Genomic DNA, 14556 nt, shown 5'->3' with positions numbered 1-14556 from the left:
GCTTGACACTCATCTCCATCTCTTCTAGAAGAGCCATTTCACTCCAACCATGTGGTTTTAGGGGGCTTCCATGTTCTCATAGGACCCTGGGATTCGGCAACTTTTCATTTCAATGACAATGAGTGCACAAATTAGCTCAGATGTTCAGAGCATGATATGGGGCTTTCAAACTAGAGAATAGAGAGATGTGTTCCTATCCCACAGCTAGTGGTGAGATGGGTGTGGTGCAGCAGTTGTTTTCTGCATTGGAAACTAGGTTAGACAAAGAAAACCAAGACAGCAGCATGCATATCTGGAAGGCGGAGTGTGGACAGAAGTAAAGAGGGAGACAAGAGATAGAGATGGAGTGTTGGCAGGGGAGAGGAAGAGAGTTTGGTAAACAGTCCTGCCCCTTGTTCCTGGTGTCACTGAGACCATTTGCCTTTTTTTTTTTTTTTTTTTTTTTTGAGACAGGGTCTCATTCTGTCACCTAGGTTGGAGTGCAGTGGTATAATCTCGGCTCACTGCAGCCTTGACTACCTGGGCTCAAGCCATCCTTCTGTTTCAGCCCCTCGAGTAGCTGGGACTACAGAAGCATGCCAGCACGCCTGGATAATTTTTATATTTTTTGTAGAGATGGGGTTTCACAATGTTTCCCACAACTCCTGGCCTCAAGTGATCCTCCTGTCTCAACTTCCCAAAGTGCTGGGATTACAAGCGTGAGCCACCATGCCTGACTACCATTGCCTTTATCTTGGCTATATGCACTCTGCAATTACTCTGCTAATTTGTCTAAATCAATTTGAGTTGGATTTTTGACATTACAAACAAGAATTTTTAACAAATTTGGGTGTGGGAGTTTTCAGCTTTAATTCTGTTAAATTGGACCTACTGGGTGAATTGTGGAGAGTCAGCCCTTTGCAGGACGACTTTCTCATATTGTGAAACTAATTTAAAATTTCACACAACTGTGCAATACATTATGAGAAACTCCTTGAATGAAGAAACAAAAACACAACCAAAAAATTTTCCTCTGCTACCTACACATACCTCTCTCTCACAGGTAAACATTCAGGAAAGATATTTACAGAAGTCTTGGATATGGGAGACAACATATCATTGTATAGTATCATTTAAGAAAATATGTGTCTATTACACTTCACTGATCAAAAATTACGCTTTTAGTTCTGATGCTTCTTGACCAAGGTCTATTTAAAATGTCTGCCTTATGTGGCAGATAAATTTTGCTCAAATATTGTTTGGATTATATATATTTCTGTCTTTCATGTTTTCCTGCCTCAGTAACAAATGGTCCAATTTTTTTCTAATAAACCTTCATAAATAATCTGTTGACTAAATGCCCAAACTTTTGCAAAATTCAATCCCTCATATCTCATTGTCTTAAATTTAAAACTCACCCATGCAATTATCTGAAGTCTATACATCATCTTTGATTTTGTTCTGGTTCCCCTGCCACTTGGTGAATGATGATTATCAACTTTCCAGAGTCTTTCTTCTTTTCCTGTTGTTTCAAGGTTTTTTACTTCAGATTTGAGGTTACTGTTTTCTTGTAAATTCCTACCTATAGTTCCTTAATATTTTCTTAGTTTTGAATCCTGGACCACTGTTACAATGTGCTTTTTTGCTTTAACGACTTAAAGTTACTTACAATTTTCAAAGTTTAGGGACAAAGGATATGCCAGAAAACTTTATATTATGCAAACTCAATAGAAAAAACAGATTAGATTACCCCCAATATTCTACTGAATAAAAACCTTCATTTATCTGTAGACTTCATGCAATAAACATGCAATACAAAATCACTGGAGATAATGAGGACAATTCTTACAGAAAAGTTTGATAAAGAATAGAGAATTTGGCTTTGCATCTATCCTCCCAGAATTTGGAAATTGATGGAAATAGGGTGGTGGAGGAAATGAAACAGTAGCTTCAAATGCCATGTAAGCCTAACAGGTAAAATTTCAAGATCCATCAATTTTTTTTTCTTTTTCTTTTTTTACTGTCCTATATGAAACACATGGCTGTTTTGCAGAAAGGTTCATTTAATCCTCTTAAAATGAAAACATGAGATATATCTGACACAATTTCCTATCATTCACAATGCTAGGAAAGGGTCAAAAGGGAGAGCTATTTTCTTATGTAAAGCTCATTACATGTGACTTGTTTTATCTTTAGAATTAAAAATAAAATAAAATAAAGGCTTTCATCATTACTTTCCAGATGCTATGCCTGTCAGCTACTCATTTGTTTTGGTCTCTAGGTATTCTCCTGTCCAATTCCAGAACACCAGAATTCTCACAAGTTTGTCCTACAAGTTATTTAAGATTCTAGGAAAGAGCAGATTTCCACAATTTATTGAGTTTTAGCTGCCGGTTATTGAGCATTCTCTAAGTGAAGACTTGCTGCATAATATTTTTATAAACTTTACAATAGGAATCTATAATTATCCTCATTTTTTATAATACTTTTGATACTTTGGAAGGTTACATAAGTTGTTCTAGGATTTGAAATTTTTGAACACGGGAAGCTTACTGGAACACAAGTTTCTCTATTAGCTCATAAGCATCTCAAAGGCAGATTCTAAATCTTACATCTGCAGGCAGTTGAATGTAGTGGGCCCTCATTTGTTGAATGTATGGACAGGCAAAAGTAACTATGACAACCAGCATCACTTTTCCTTGACATACAGCCTTTCTATTTTCCTAAGATTATAGGTCAATTATTAGAAGGAATTTTCCAGAAGTATATATACCAGATGACAGTTGAAGTGGTATTTCATTAAAATTAAATCTATTTTGAATGCATTTGTGTATATAAAGCATTTAGGACAATTCTGGATCAGTTTAAAAATTTTTTTCTGTTGCTATTATTATTATTATAAAGTATCTATGTATGTTTCACATTCATATAAATGCTGCTAATATACTCAGTAGAGAAGGAAAAGCAAAAATTAAAAAAAAGAATTAAACCAGTTGCTTAACTCCAAAAGCCAGTTTTCTCTTGAAAGAGCACACTTTGTAATTCATATTATAGATTATGAATTTATTCACGCCTATTTGATTAAAGAAACATCACTTTCTGTTTTTGAACATGATAAATGGTTCCTGCTCACTTGAAAGGTGACAATGGAACATTAGTTTGATTTTTTTGTGTAGGGCTGTAATGGTCTTTGCTAATGGCCTAAAGCAATAGATTCAGATGAAAAATTAAAATGTTTACTATCTTTTCTCTGTATTATGTAAGAAGAGTCCCTCAGAGAACATTGTTTTCATTATCAAGGATGATTTATCCTTTGTAATTTATTTTGCTGTGAAATTTGGAGGGCAGACACATTTCTGACTTTATACAGTTTCATCTCTTCATGAGGTAGCAAGAAGTGAAATAACCTCTCAGGAAATGTTGAAAGCAGACACTTACTATATAAAACAGTTTGAACTATTTAATATCCACAGCTAATTTTGCCCTCCTTTGCTAAAACAGTGCAGCATTTAAACACTGAAGAAGCAATATACTGATAATGAAACCATTTCCAGGCAAAGAACTTAAAACAGGTATTTAGTCTGGATAGTTTCAGTATAAATGCCTATGCATCCTCAAACAGTTTAGGCTAATGCAAGACAAACAATTGCATTTTGTGGTAAAGGTATATATCTGTTTTAATCAGAACTTACTATTGGAAGAATCTTTTTAAATGAAGATGCCCTTCAGTGGCAAAACAACCCTTTGTTGGATTATGAACACGCATATAATTAATTCAACTGTCGGTGTTATTCACGTATTCAAATATGTTTTCAAATTGTATTTATATATGTTTATTTGCCCCTCTACAAGAAAAATTAAAATGTGAATTTCTGATGATAGCTGAGTATTTTTACTGACTACGACAAAAATGAGTGTGTTATTTAGAACACATTCTTGTTTCTTTTGTTTGTTTTGTTATGTGTGGGTTTTCCACATGCCTAATAGAAATACCATATGCACACTACAGGGCTGCAGTAACCAAAACAGTGTGGTACTGGTACAAAAATAGAAACATAGACCAATGGAACAGAATAGAGAGCCCGGAAATAATGCTACGTATCTACAACCACCTGATCTTTGACAAAATCAACAAAAGCAAGCGATAAGGAAAGGACTCACTATTCAATAAATAGTGTTGGGATAACTGGCCAGCCATATTCAGAAGACAGAAACTGGACCCCTTTCTTACATGTTATACAGAAAGCAACTCAAGATGGATTAAAGACTTAAATGTAAAACCTCAAACCATAAAAACCCTGGAAGATAACCTAGAAAATACTATTCTGGATATAGGACCTGGCAAAGATTTCATGACAAAGATGCCAAAAATAATTGCAACAAAATTTGACAAATGGAACGTAATTAAACTGCAGAGCTTCTGCAGAGCAAAAGAAACTACTAACAGAGTAAACAGACAACCTACAGAATGGGAGAAAAGTTTCACATGCATTCGACAAAGGTCTAATATCCAGAATTCATAAAGAACTTAATGTACAAGAAAAAGGCAAATGTTCCCATTAAAAAGTGGGCAAAGGGCATGAGAACTTTTCAAAAGAAGACATACACATTGTCAAAAAAAGGGCTAGAAAAGGCTCATCTGTATTCATTAGAGAAATGAAGATGGAAAACACAGTGAGACATCATCTCACACCAGTTAGAATGGCCATTATTAAAAAGTAAAATAATAATAATTATAATGTTCTAGTGAGGCTGCAGATAAAAGGGAATGCTTATACACTGCTGGTGGGAATGTATATTAGTTCAAGCATTATGGAAAGCAGTTTGGTGATTTCTCAAATAACCCAAGATAGTATTACCATTTGACCTAGCAATACCATTATTAGGTATATACCCAAAGGAATATAAATGGTTCTACTATAAAGACACATGCATGCATATATTCCTTGCAGCACTATTCACAATAGCAAAGAGATGCTATCAACCTAAATGCACATCAATGGTAGACTGGATGAAGAAAACGTGGTACATATACACTGTTCAATACTATGCAGGTATACAAGAAAAATGAGACTGTGTCCTTTGCAGGAACATAAATGGAGCTAAATGCCATTATCCTAAGCCAGCACACACAGGAACAGAAAATCAAATACCCCATGTGCTCACCTGTAAGTGGGAAATAAACACTGAGTACATATGGACACAAAGAAGGGAACAACAGGCACGGAGGTCTACTTGCGGGTGGAGGGTGGGAGGAGAGGAAGGATGGAAGACTACCTATCAGGTACTGTGCTGACTACCTGGGTGAGCAAATAATCTGTACACCAAGCCCTGGAGACACACAGTTTACCTATATAGCCAACCTGCAAATGTATCCATGAATCTAAAAAAATTAAAAGATAAAGAAATACAATATGCTACTAGTTAGAAATGAAGAAAGGTGGCCAGGCGCAGTGGCTCAAGCCTGTAATCCCAGCACTTCGGGAGGCCGAGACGGGCGGATCACGAGGTCAGGAGATCGAGACCATCCTGGCTAACATGGTGAAACCCCGTCTCTACTAAAAATACAAAAAACTAGCCGGGCGCGGTGGCGGGCGCCTGTGGTCCCAGCTACTCGGGAGGCTGAGGCAGGAGAATGGCGTAAACCCGGGAGGCGGAGCTTGCAGTGAGCTGAGATCCGGCCACTGCACTCCAGCCTGGGCGACAAAGCGAGACTCTGTCTCAAAAAAAAAAAAAAAAAAAAAAAAAAAAAAAAAAAAAAAAAAAAGATTTAAAGAAAGGTAAAAGGAAATAGTTCATTTAAAATGAATAAACTCTCACTAGTTTGGTGGTAGAAGGCAGTTGGCAGAACTGTAACTAAATCAAGAAGAAAACATTAGATTATAGGTTTTAAAAATATGTTTATATTTTATAATAAATTTTTGCCCTCTCTTCCCTTTCTGGTTTTGGTAACCAAGTTAGAAAAAAAAAAAAAAAAAAAAAACAGTGATTATTTTAGTAGAGTTTACCAGTTTTTCTTCTTTGCCTTAAATCTTTAGGTTGGCAAATAAAATCACACGAATCTCCTCCTAGTTCTGCTACTTAATAGCAATGGGACCAGGGGCAAGTTATTTAAAAATTCTAAGCTTTGCTTTTCTCATCTGTACACAGGGATAATCTAACTATCTCTCTTATATTGTGAGAATTCAGTAGGACAATGTACATAAACTCTTAGTACAATGTAAGTATTCAATATATATTATCTAATGAAAATCTTTGATTTGCAAGTTGTTCAGGCTCGAACTGAAGTTTAGGAAAAGGCAGTTTTCACAGGTGTTACACTGGCTGTATCAGCTCTATTAATCATCAAATGCCTTTGAAGTCTGTCCTTAAGGAAGTTACATTTTATTTTTTAAACAAAGTACCAATGGGCAATTGTAGGCAAAGACAGGGAGAAAGGCTACTTTTACTCAGTCATGGATTCTCAAGAATTTTTACCCAGGGATCTACCACATTGTTTTCCCAGGAATGGGAGATGGGCTTGTGAAGTATTGAGCTCTTCACCAGAGATGTTCCATTTATTAACTACAATTAAGGTTGTTGAGACAGAAATAATTTGATAAAGGTTTAATTGGATGCCAAATGTGAGACACACCAACAACGTTGGTAGTGTTTCAGGGTCTGTTACAAATCAAAAGGCTTTTATCAGAATGTTTAGGAGAAGGGAGGGTGGCTTCTCATACTACAGTTGTCCTTTTTCACTGGAGAGTGCAATACAGAGGTTGCAATCATTGCATACACATTGCAGCATCCAGACTAAAATGTCTATGTGCAGGATAATCAGGAAAACTTCCTAATTTAGAAACAGATCAGCAAAACTTCATGATTCAGAAACAAATCGGCATCCTTTTCGGTGTCAGTGGGTTACACAGTAATCAGTACGTCAATAATTTTAAAGAAATCATGCTAACATTCTTTACTCAGGGTCAAGATGCCGCCATGAATCACAGGACCTCCACCAGGTGGGTTAATTTGGAAGCCTGCCAAAGATGACCTGCAGATTTTCAACTTCTTAAGATGGTGGGGTGAGATTTTTACCTCTCAAGTGCATGTCCATTTGGCAAAGTTTGCTTAGGGCATTAGGGAGTGAGAAATAACTGGGGAAGACAAAAGACTATAGTTTCATTCACTTCTCCTGAGCATTCTTAGTCAAAAGTGGAGAAAATTTGAAATGGATGCCTGAGAGCTACATTTTTAAGTAATTTCCCTTCTATAAATATATATGATGGAGACATGATAAAAGTAAAAGTTTTTGTTTCAACTTAGTAAAAGTATCACATATTTTTCTATTTTTATGCCAGATTAGCTTCAAGACTGTTCACAAAATATTAGTAAAACAAAAAAATTACATCTGTAACTCGACAATTTTTTTAAATATTGGGGATGTCTACTGAGCAAGTTACCAGGGATAAACTCTACTATGGGTGGAGAAGCATTTGGTTTTTCTTAAATATTTTCCCCTGAATGTTTTTATAACTGCCTCAGAACCTGGTTTTGGGAATTCCCTTTAGACAAGTGTTTGAGTCCTTGAACTCACAATTTACGGAGATGGTCAGACTGCATATGTTTTTCTTTACAAATTCCACAATAGGAATTGTTTATTTCTGTAAATACCTGATCACTATTTGCATATAAGTTAAGGAAGATTTTGACACATATATGAGTTTATTGTTAATGGATCCTATGTCCTCAGAGTTCAGGGACTCTGAAAAATAGTGAGCTTCATTATATATGTCAAAGAAGTATATCAGAGCCTTCACTCAGATTTGTGCTAGATTGCAAACACATAATCAAGATTATGAGGAATACTGTCTGGTTTGTGGAGTTCTTTCAGTCATATCTTAAGAAAATAAAATTAGTTTGCCTTTATCATATTTGACCAGAAAATAACTTTATGAATATAAACAATACTATTTATTTTGGTCAAGTACTAGGATCCAAAGGCTGAATTAAAATTCTTAGGAAAAACTGGGTATTTGAACACTAGTGCTCATTTGATATATTAAATTACTGTTTAAGCTGGTGCATGCACCAAATAAGGTAAGATAGCGTCTGAGCTATAATGTAAGTTGTACTTTCATCTGCTACATTTGTTTCCTCATGTACCATAATGTGCTGTTTCTAGTTTGACAGGATGACATATTGCTTCTAGTATGACAGGATGGTGCTACCCATCGTCGGTAATTCCAAAGTCCTTATTTTCACCTGATTTACCAGAGCCTAAGCTATGCTTGCTGCAGTTAAACTCTGCTGGTCTGGGCATATGTGACATGCCCATGAATGAACAACTGTCAATAAAAGTGCTTTAAAACTGGGTATGTGAGCGGGGAGATCTAAAACAATTTAACCCTTCCAAAATGTCTACCAGTCCATAACTTATGTACTGTTCATCAAAGTATAGTATATAGTATAATAAGTATTTTATATACCATATAACTATGAAATGGTAGAAATTTTATGAGAATTAAATTGTTCTAGATTTTTCTGTGATTGAGATACATGTATTCAATAAATATATTTCAATATACATATAGAGAGACATATAAATACTCATAAATTCCTATCTATATCTATTTATATATATGCCTCTATATCTATTCCTCCTGTATCTCTCGCTATATATAGATATTCCTCCCTCTCTTTCCTCTCAAAAGAGAGAGAAATATCTATATATATTCCTTTCTGAGTAATTTGTGTGTGAGCATGGGATATGGAGATATTACAGACACTTGCAAATGCAAAGTTAATCATGCAAATTGTTTAGTGGGTTGCAAAACTGAATCCCAGCTGCAATACAATAGTACAGAGAAAATATAATTTCTTTATTTGGGGTATAAGCAATCTGTTCTTCCTTTTTTAAAACCCCTTTTGCTCATTAACTGGAAAAGCAAAACTTAAATTTCTAATCCTGTTTAAACCTTAGTCCACTTCAATCATTTACAAATACCGTCAAGTAATGTTAGACACTTGAAAAGTTTCATAGGTATGTCTTAGATTTTGTTTAGGGTGGTGATAATCTTGTCATGAAAGCGATAGGTTAGTGGGTACTTGGACTCCTAGTTCTTCTGATCTCCAGGAGCTATTTCTCATCCACTTCATGGCTAGGTAGACTGCTGGCCCCTGAAGCCAGAAACTACACTTGGTCAGTCGGTTTTGTTTGCTTGATTACAATCCTGCAGCATTGTCTGACTCATCACGTTTCATTTTATCTCTGGCTGGGGCTAGAGACTCCTTGAATTTGTTTGGCAGTGAGTTTCATTTAGTCCTGGTGTGGGCGATCGGTTCTGTAGCTTGGAATACTCAGCTATCTGCTCCTCTAGTAAGTCTTCCATCTGAACTTTCCACTTTTTCTGGACACAATCTAGTCCTAGAGGTCCAGTGGTGACCCAGAAAGGTAAAAACTCAGTGTTCATCTGAATGTAATGACAAGACAGAAATAGCTAAATTGATAAGTCTGTGCCTCACCTGAGTGAAGAGGTTGTCTGCCACAAAATCTGTTGGAGGTTATAGGGGGGTGACAATAGATACAGGTAAGGTGGGGATGACAAAAGAGCTTATCATCTTTGTTCTTGGAATTACCACACTTATCCAATACAACTTACTATCACTTAGCCAAAGCCCTGAAATGGGAAAATGGGGATACATATGAGTAACTGTTTAACCTTCTTCTTAGAAAACGCAAAGTTTGAAGTGGACATGCCAAAGGCGCATCTTTATCTTGGGGGTTTTCTTTAGAGAAAACTCTATAGTCGTATATTTTTCAGGCTTCCTTATTTAGATATTGGTGAGGAAATAAAGGAATTTAGACAATTTTCTTTCTAGACAGTAGCCTGCCATGCGTAGTATGTGCTGTAATGAGCACTGGTGAAGCAACGCTGAACAAGTGCCTCGCCCTGCTGATTGTTCTCGTCCTCACACTTCGTATGAGTTGACCAGAGGCCTATTAAATAATTTGGTAAGGAGCTGGAGTTAAATTTTTTCACATCTTAATATTAGTTGCCAGAATACCTTACAATGAATCAGAAGTCACATTCATAAATGGAAACTAATTTTCCTCATCTTAAATCTTGGAGGCACATGTGAACATTAACTACAATATTTCATTTTATCTCATGCCTATTTGCCCTTTATCTTATTTGTGCATCATAAAGAAAAAAAAAGTATTGCAGATACAATGACTTTTGACATTAATTACCCAATCTTGGGACAAATTTCACATGCGAAGGGCACAGTTTTCCACAAGACTGGCCTTACTACAGACAGTGGCCACAAGTTCATCAGTTCCCAGGTTGCCCCTTACTTCTGACCAGTTGGCTTCAAATTTGTGGGTTCCCAGAAACTTCCTGGTTTGATAATTTGTGAGAAATATGCACAGAGCTCATGACAGCACTAAACTTAGAGTTGTGAATAAACTTACACTAAACTTATCATCGTGAAGGGGTACAAATCAAAAACAACCGGAAAGAGACACATTAGAGCAAGATCTGGAATTGATCCAAATATAAAGCTTTTGGTCTTCCTCTCCCTGTGGTTTTCTGGACAGCATTACCTCCTTCCACCTATGTTGTGTGACAGTACTCAAAAAATACTGTGAACTGGGGAAGCTCACTCAAGCCTTTGATGTAAAAACTTTTTATTACAGTTTAACCACATGGTGTTCACATGTGGCTGACTTTTAGTTTTTAGCCCCTTCTAGGGGTTTGTTCTCCCGTTCCTCTGAAGATCGTAACTGATATGTCATGTTCCAAAGGCCACATTATAAGGTGCATTGTAAGACTATCCACTGACCAAAACACCTGGGCAAACAAAGATACTTTTTCAGATAGGTTATTTCAGGGGCCTAGAGACCACCTCCCAGTAGCTTAAGGCAAATGCCATATCTCCCTTTGGATACAGTCAATTCTTTAACACACAGCAGAATCATTTTACAAACCCAGGTACTTGTATACATGCTTGTACTTGTACATAGTCCTGAACTTGAACCCAAGCCTATAATTGTAAACACACCTGAACTTGTGCATGAGTCTGCACTAGCCTTCAAGAATTTCAAGTAAGTTTGTAGTTAACATGTATCTGTTTATTTTACTTTTACTTCTCTGTGAAGAGATTATTTCTTTACACAGTTTGTTTGGAAAAGTCCATTTTATTAATCTGACAACATCATTTGTGAAATATGTTTTAATTTCAATTGACAAATATAATTGTCAATTGACAAATATAATTAAGCACAGACAGCTTTTTTTTTTTAGATGAAGTTTCATTCTTGTTGCCCACATTGGAGTGCAATGGCATGACCTTGGCTTACTGCAATCTCCGCCTCCTGGGTTCAAGCGATTCTCCTGCCTCAGCCTCCTGAGTAGCTGGGATTGCAGGTGCCTGCCAACACATCCATCTAATTTTTTGTACTTTTAGTAGGGACAGGATTTCAGCATGTTGGCCAGGCTGGTCTTGAACTCCTGACCTCAGGTGATCCACTCCCTCAGCCTCCCAAAGTGCTGGGATTACAGGTGTGAGCCACCGTACCTGGCCAAGCACAGGCATCTTTCAAGTAGTTTAAGTATGTTTTACGAATATAGTTTCTTTAAAAATTATAAGCTATTTGAGGATAGGAATTACATGTCTTTTCATTTTTGATTCCTAAGATCATCAAGAATATGTGTTTCGTATTATTGCTATTAGTAAATAAGGGTTTGCGTGAGTGTACGCGAATGCAGCCAATCAGCAGGAGGGTCACATTACAGCCTATAAAGGCATTGAAATGTAAAACAATGTTTAAAGAACACTAATGGTTCAAATGAACCAAATTATTATAGTGACCACAAGTCATAACAGAATGAAAATTCAACTGCAGATATAAACAGTGACAATTCTTATCACCATAAAGGCATCACTGGCATTCAAAATATAACAACACTTAATGTTATTTATATGTTGTACTATGATCACTTAGAAAGCTAGAAAATAGGCCGGGCGCGGTGGCTCAAGCCTGTAATCCCAGCACTTTGGGAGGCCGAGACGGGCGGATCACGAGGTCAGGAGATCGAGACCATCCTGGTTAACACGGTGAAACCCCGTCTCTACTAAAAAATACAAAAAACTAGCCGGCCGAGGTGGCGGACGCCTGTAGTCCCAGCTACTCGGGAGGCGGAGGCAGGAGAATGGCGTGAACCCGGGAGGCGGAGCTTGCAGTGAGCTGAGATCCGGCCACTGCACTCCAGCCTGGGTGACAGCGCGGGACTCTGTCTCAAAAAAAAAAAAAAAAAAAAAAAAAAAAAGCTAGAAAATATTCCAGTATGTCCTTTGTCATCTTTTTCTGATATATTCTTCATATAGTGAAACTTTTAGCTTTAGTCCAAACTATTCTCAACATATCAGACACATATTGGTATTTCCAGGAATTAAATTCGCATGAGGAGATTTGAATGAAAGGCTTATACATATCCGAGGAAGGGGCATTTGGGAGCTGCATGGAGAAATTTGTCTCCAGACTCCAGCCTTGCAAAGAGAACTGTAGTAGACAGAAGCTGAAAGACCTCTTCTCCAGGGAACCTTGTGTTGTTTGTAGCATAAGAAGCCCTGCTTTATGTAATGATGTGTGAATCAATGAGGAGCAGAAATGGATTTCCACCCCTTATTTCCCCACCACCATTTTGTGAAGATGAAACATGGCCTCTCTGCATCAGGAAATGCAGGGCGACTTAAGGACATCAAGGGTCTGCTACAGCAACAACGACAGCAGCAGGAGGCTAGGAATGCTTTAAAAGAAGTCATCAGAGTCTGCCAAGAGATGGCTGAGGAGTGGATGCTCAAGAGAGCAAGAGAGAACCCTGCCCCTGCTTTACGGCAGTGGAGGATGTGGAAATAAGAAAGAAGTACCATGGCTGATGCTTTTGTGATAGAGAGAGCTTGTGTTCAGCAACTCTGATGCATGGCTTAGGGAGTCTTGGCAACTCTTGTTAGTGAAGGATTGAAGGCCCCGCATTGCCTGGTGTAGAAAAGAACTAGGGAAAATGCAGCTCCTATTAGTAAGACATTCCTAATTTACTCTTTTGATGAAATCTTTGGAAATATTGGTTATTTTTGCTAGCTTGTATTATCTGTAAAAAAAATGATATAGATATAGTCTATTTTGAAAATTATACCAGGTTAATGGTTGTTTTTATGCTTTAGTCATCACCTAGAAATCATCGTTGTGCTAGGTACCTCACTGCCACTGCCAGTCTACAACTTTCCCGGATGAGCCTCAACCACTGCTTTAAAACCTCATTCACCCAAGGTTTGTGATGTTTAACTTTCCCTTCAGAAAGGTCTGTGCTCTCTGAAGTCAGGAATAATGGGAGGTGAAAAGGCAAGAAGTGCAGAGAGCAAAGGAAGAGGCAGGCGAGGAAGATTTTTGAATTGTGAATTTTCCCTTTGGTCCACATGGTGACAGCTCACAGTGAATTTTAAGTACAGGAACTATGGGGATGAGCTCTGGGTCCATATTCTGGGCTTAAGTGGAAGGTGATGGTAAGGGAGGTTTTGACAAAAAGCACAAGGTGACAGAGGAATTGGTGTTGTCACATACTGAGGCACTTGGAGGATCTGTAATGGCGTCATGATGAGGTCACCAGAGATAGCTTCTTATGCCATTTTCCCCAAACTTTCTCGATCCTCTACCCAATTCTGATCTTTCAGTTCAAGGATTTAGAGTTTTCGATTTTTGTACCAGTTGTTCAAAGTAAATTCTGCAAACATCCTTTGTTACTAGATTTTACCTATTTAGTCATGTAGTGCATTTTTGTAGTTGCGGTACATTATTATTTAAAGAAATTTTGTGAATTAATCTATGGGCATAGATAGCATACATGACACCATTCCCATGGAGATATGCATTTTGAAATCCAATCAAATAACAGCTATGCAATTATGCTTCTCTGAGGTTTACAAAATAGAGCATTTTAGGCCAGGCACAGGGACTCACACCTGTAATCCCAGCACTTTGGGAGTTCAAAGTAGGTGGATCTCTTTAGGCCAAGAGTTCGAGACCAGCCTGGTCAACATGACAAAACTCCATCTCTACTAAAAATACAAAAATTAGCTGGATGTGGTGGCAGGCACCTGTAGTTTCAGCTACTCAGGAGGCTGAAGCAGGAGAATTGACAGAACCCAGAGAGGGAGGTTGCAGTGAGCCAAGATTGCACCATTGCACTCCAGCCTGAATGACAAAGTAAGACTCTGTCTCAAACAAAACAAAAAACAAAATGAAACAAAAAAAAACAACTGTTTTTTCACCCGGGTACTGTCCACTGACCTATACAGGTGCATGCCTACAAATACATGCATATACATACACATCCTACTATTTTGTGACTCTGTTTAGGCACAGAGCTAAGGGTTTAATGACTGTTCTCTCATTTAATCATCATCCAACACTATTTCAGGAAAGGACTAGTGCTGCTCTTCAGAGATAAAGCAAGTTATAAAAGTGGTGATTTTTTAAAGATTATACAGCTAGTAAGTGAAGAAACTGAACTAATGAGGCCTGTTTGGCTCCAA

The sequence above is a fragment of the Macaca fascicularis genome, chromosome 5, assembly GCF_037993035.2.
Source record: "Macaca fascicularis isolate 582-1 chromosome 5, T2T-MFA8v1.1".
Classification (NCBI taxonomy): domain Eukaryota; kingdom Metazoa; phylum Chordata; class Mammalia; order Primates; family Cercopithecidae; genus Macaca; species Macaca fascicularis.
Note: the sequence above shows the minus strand (reverse complement) of the source record.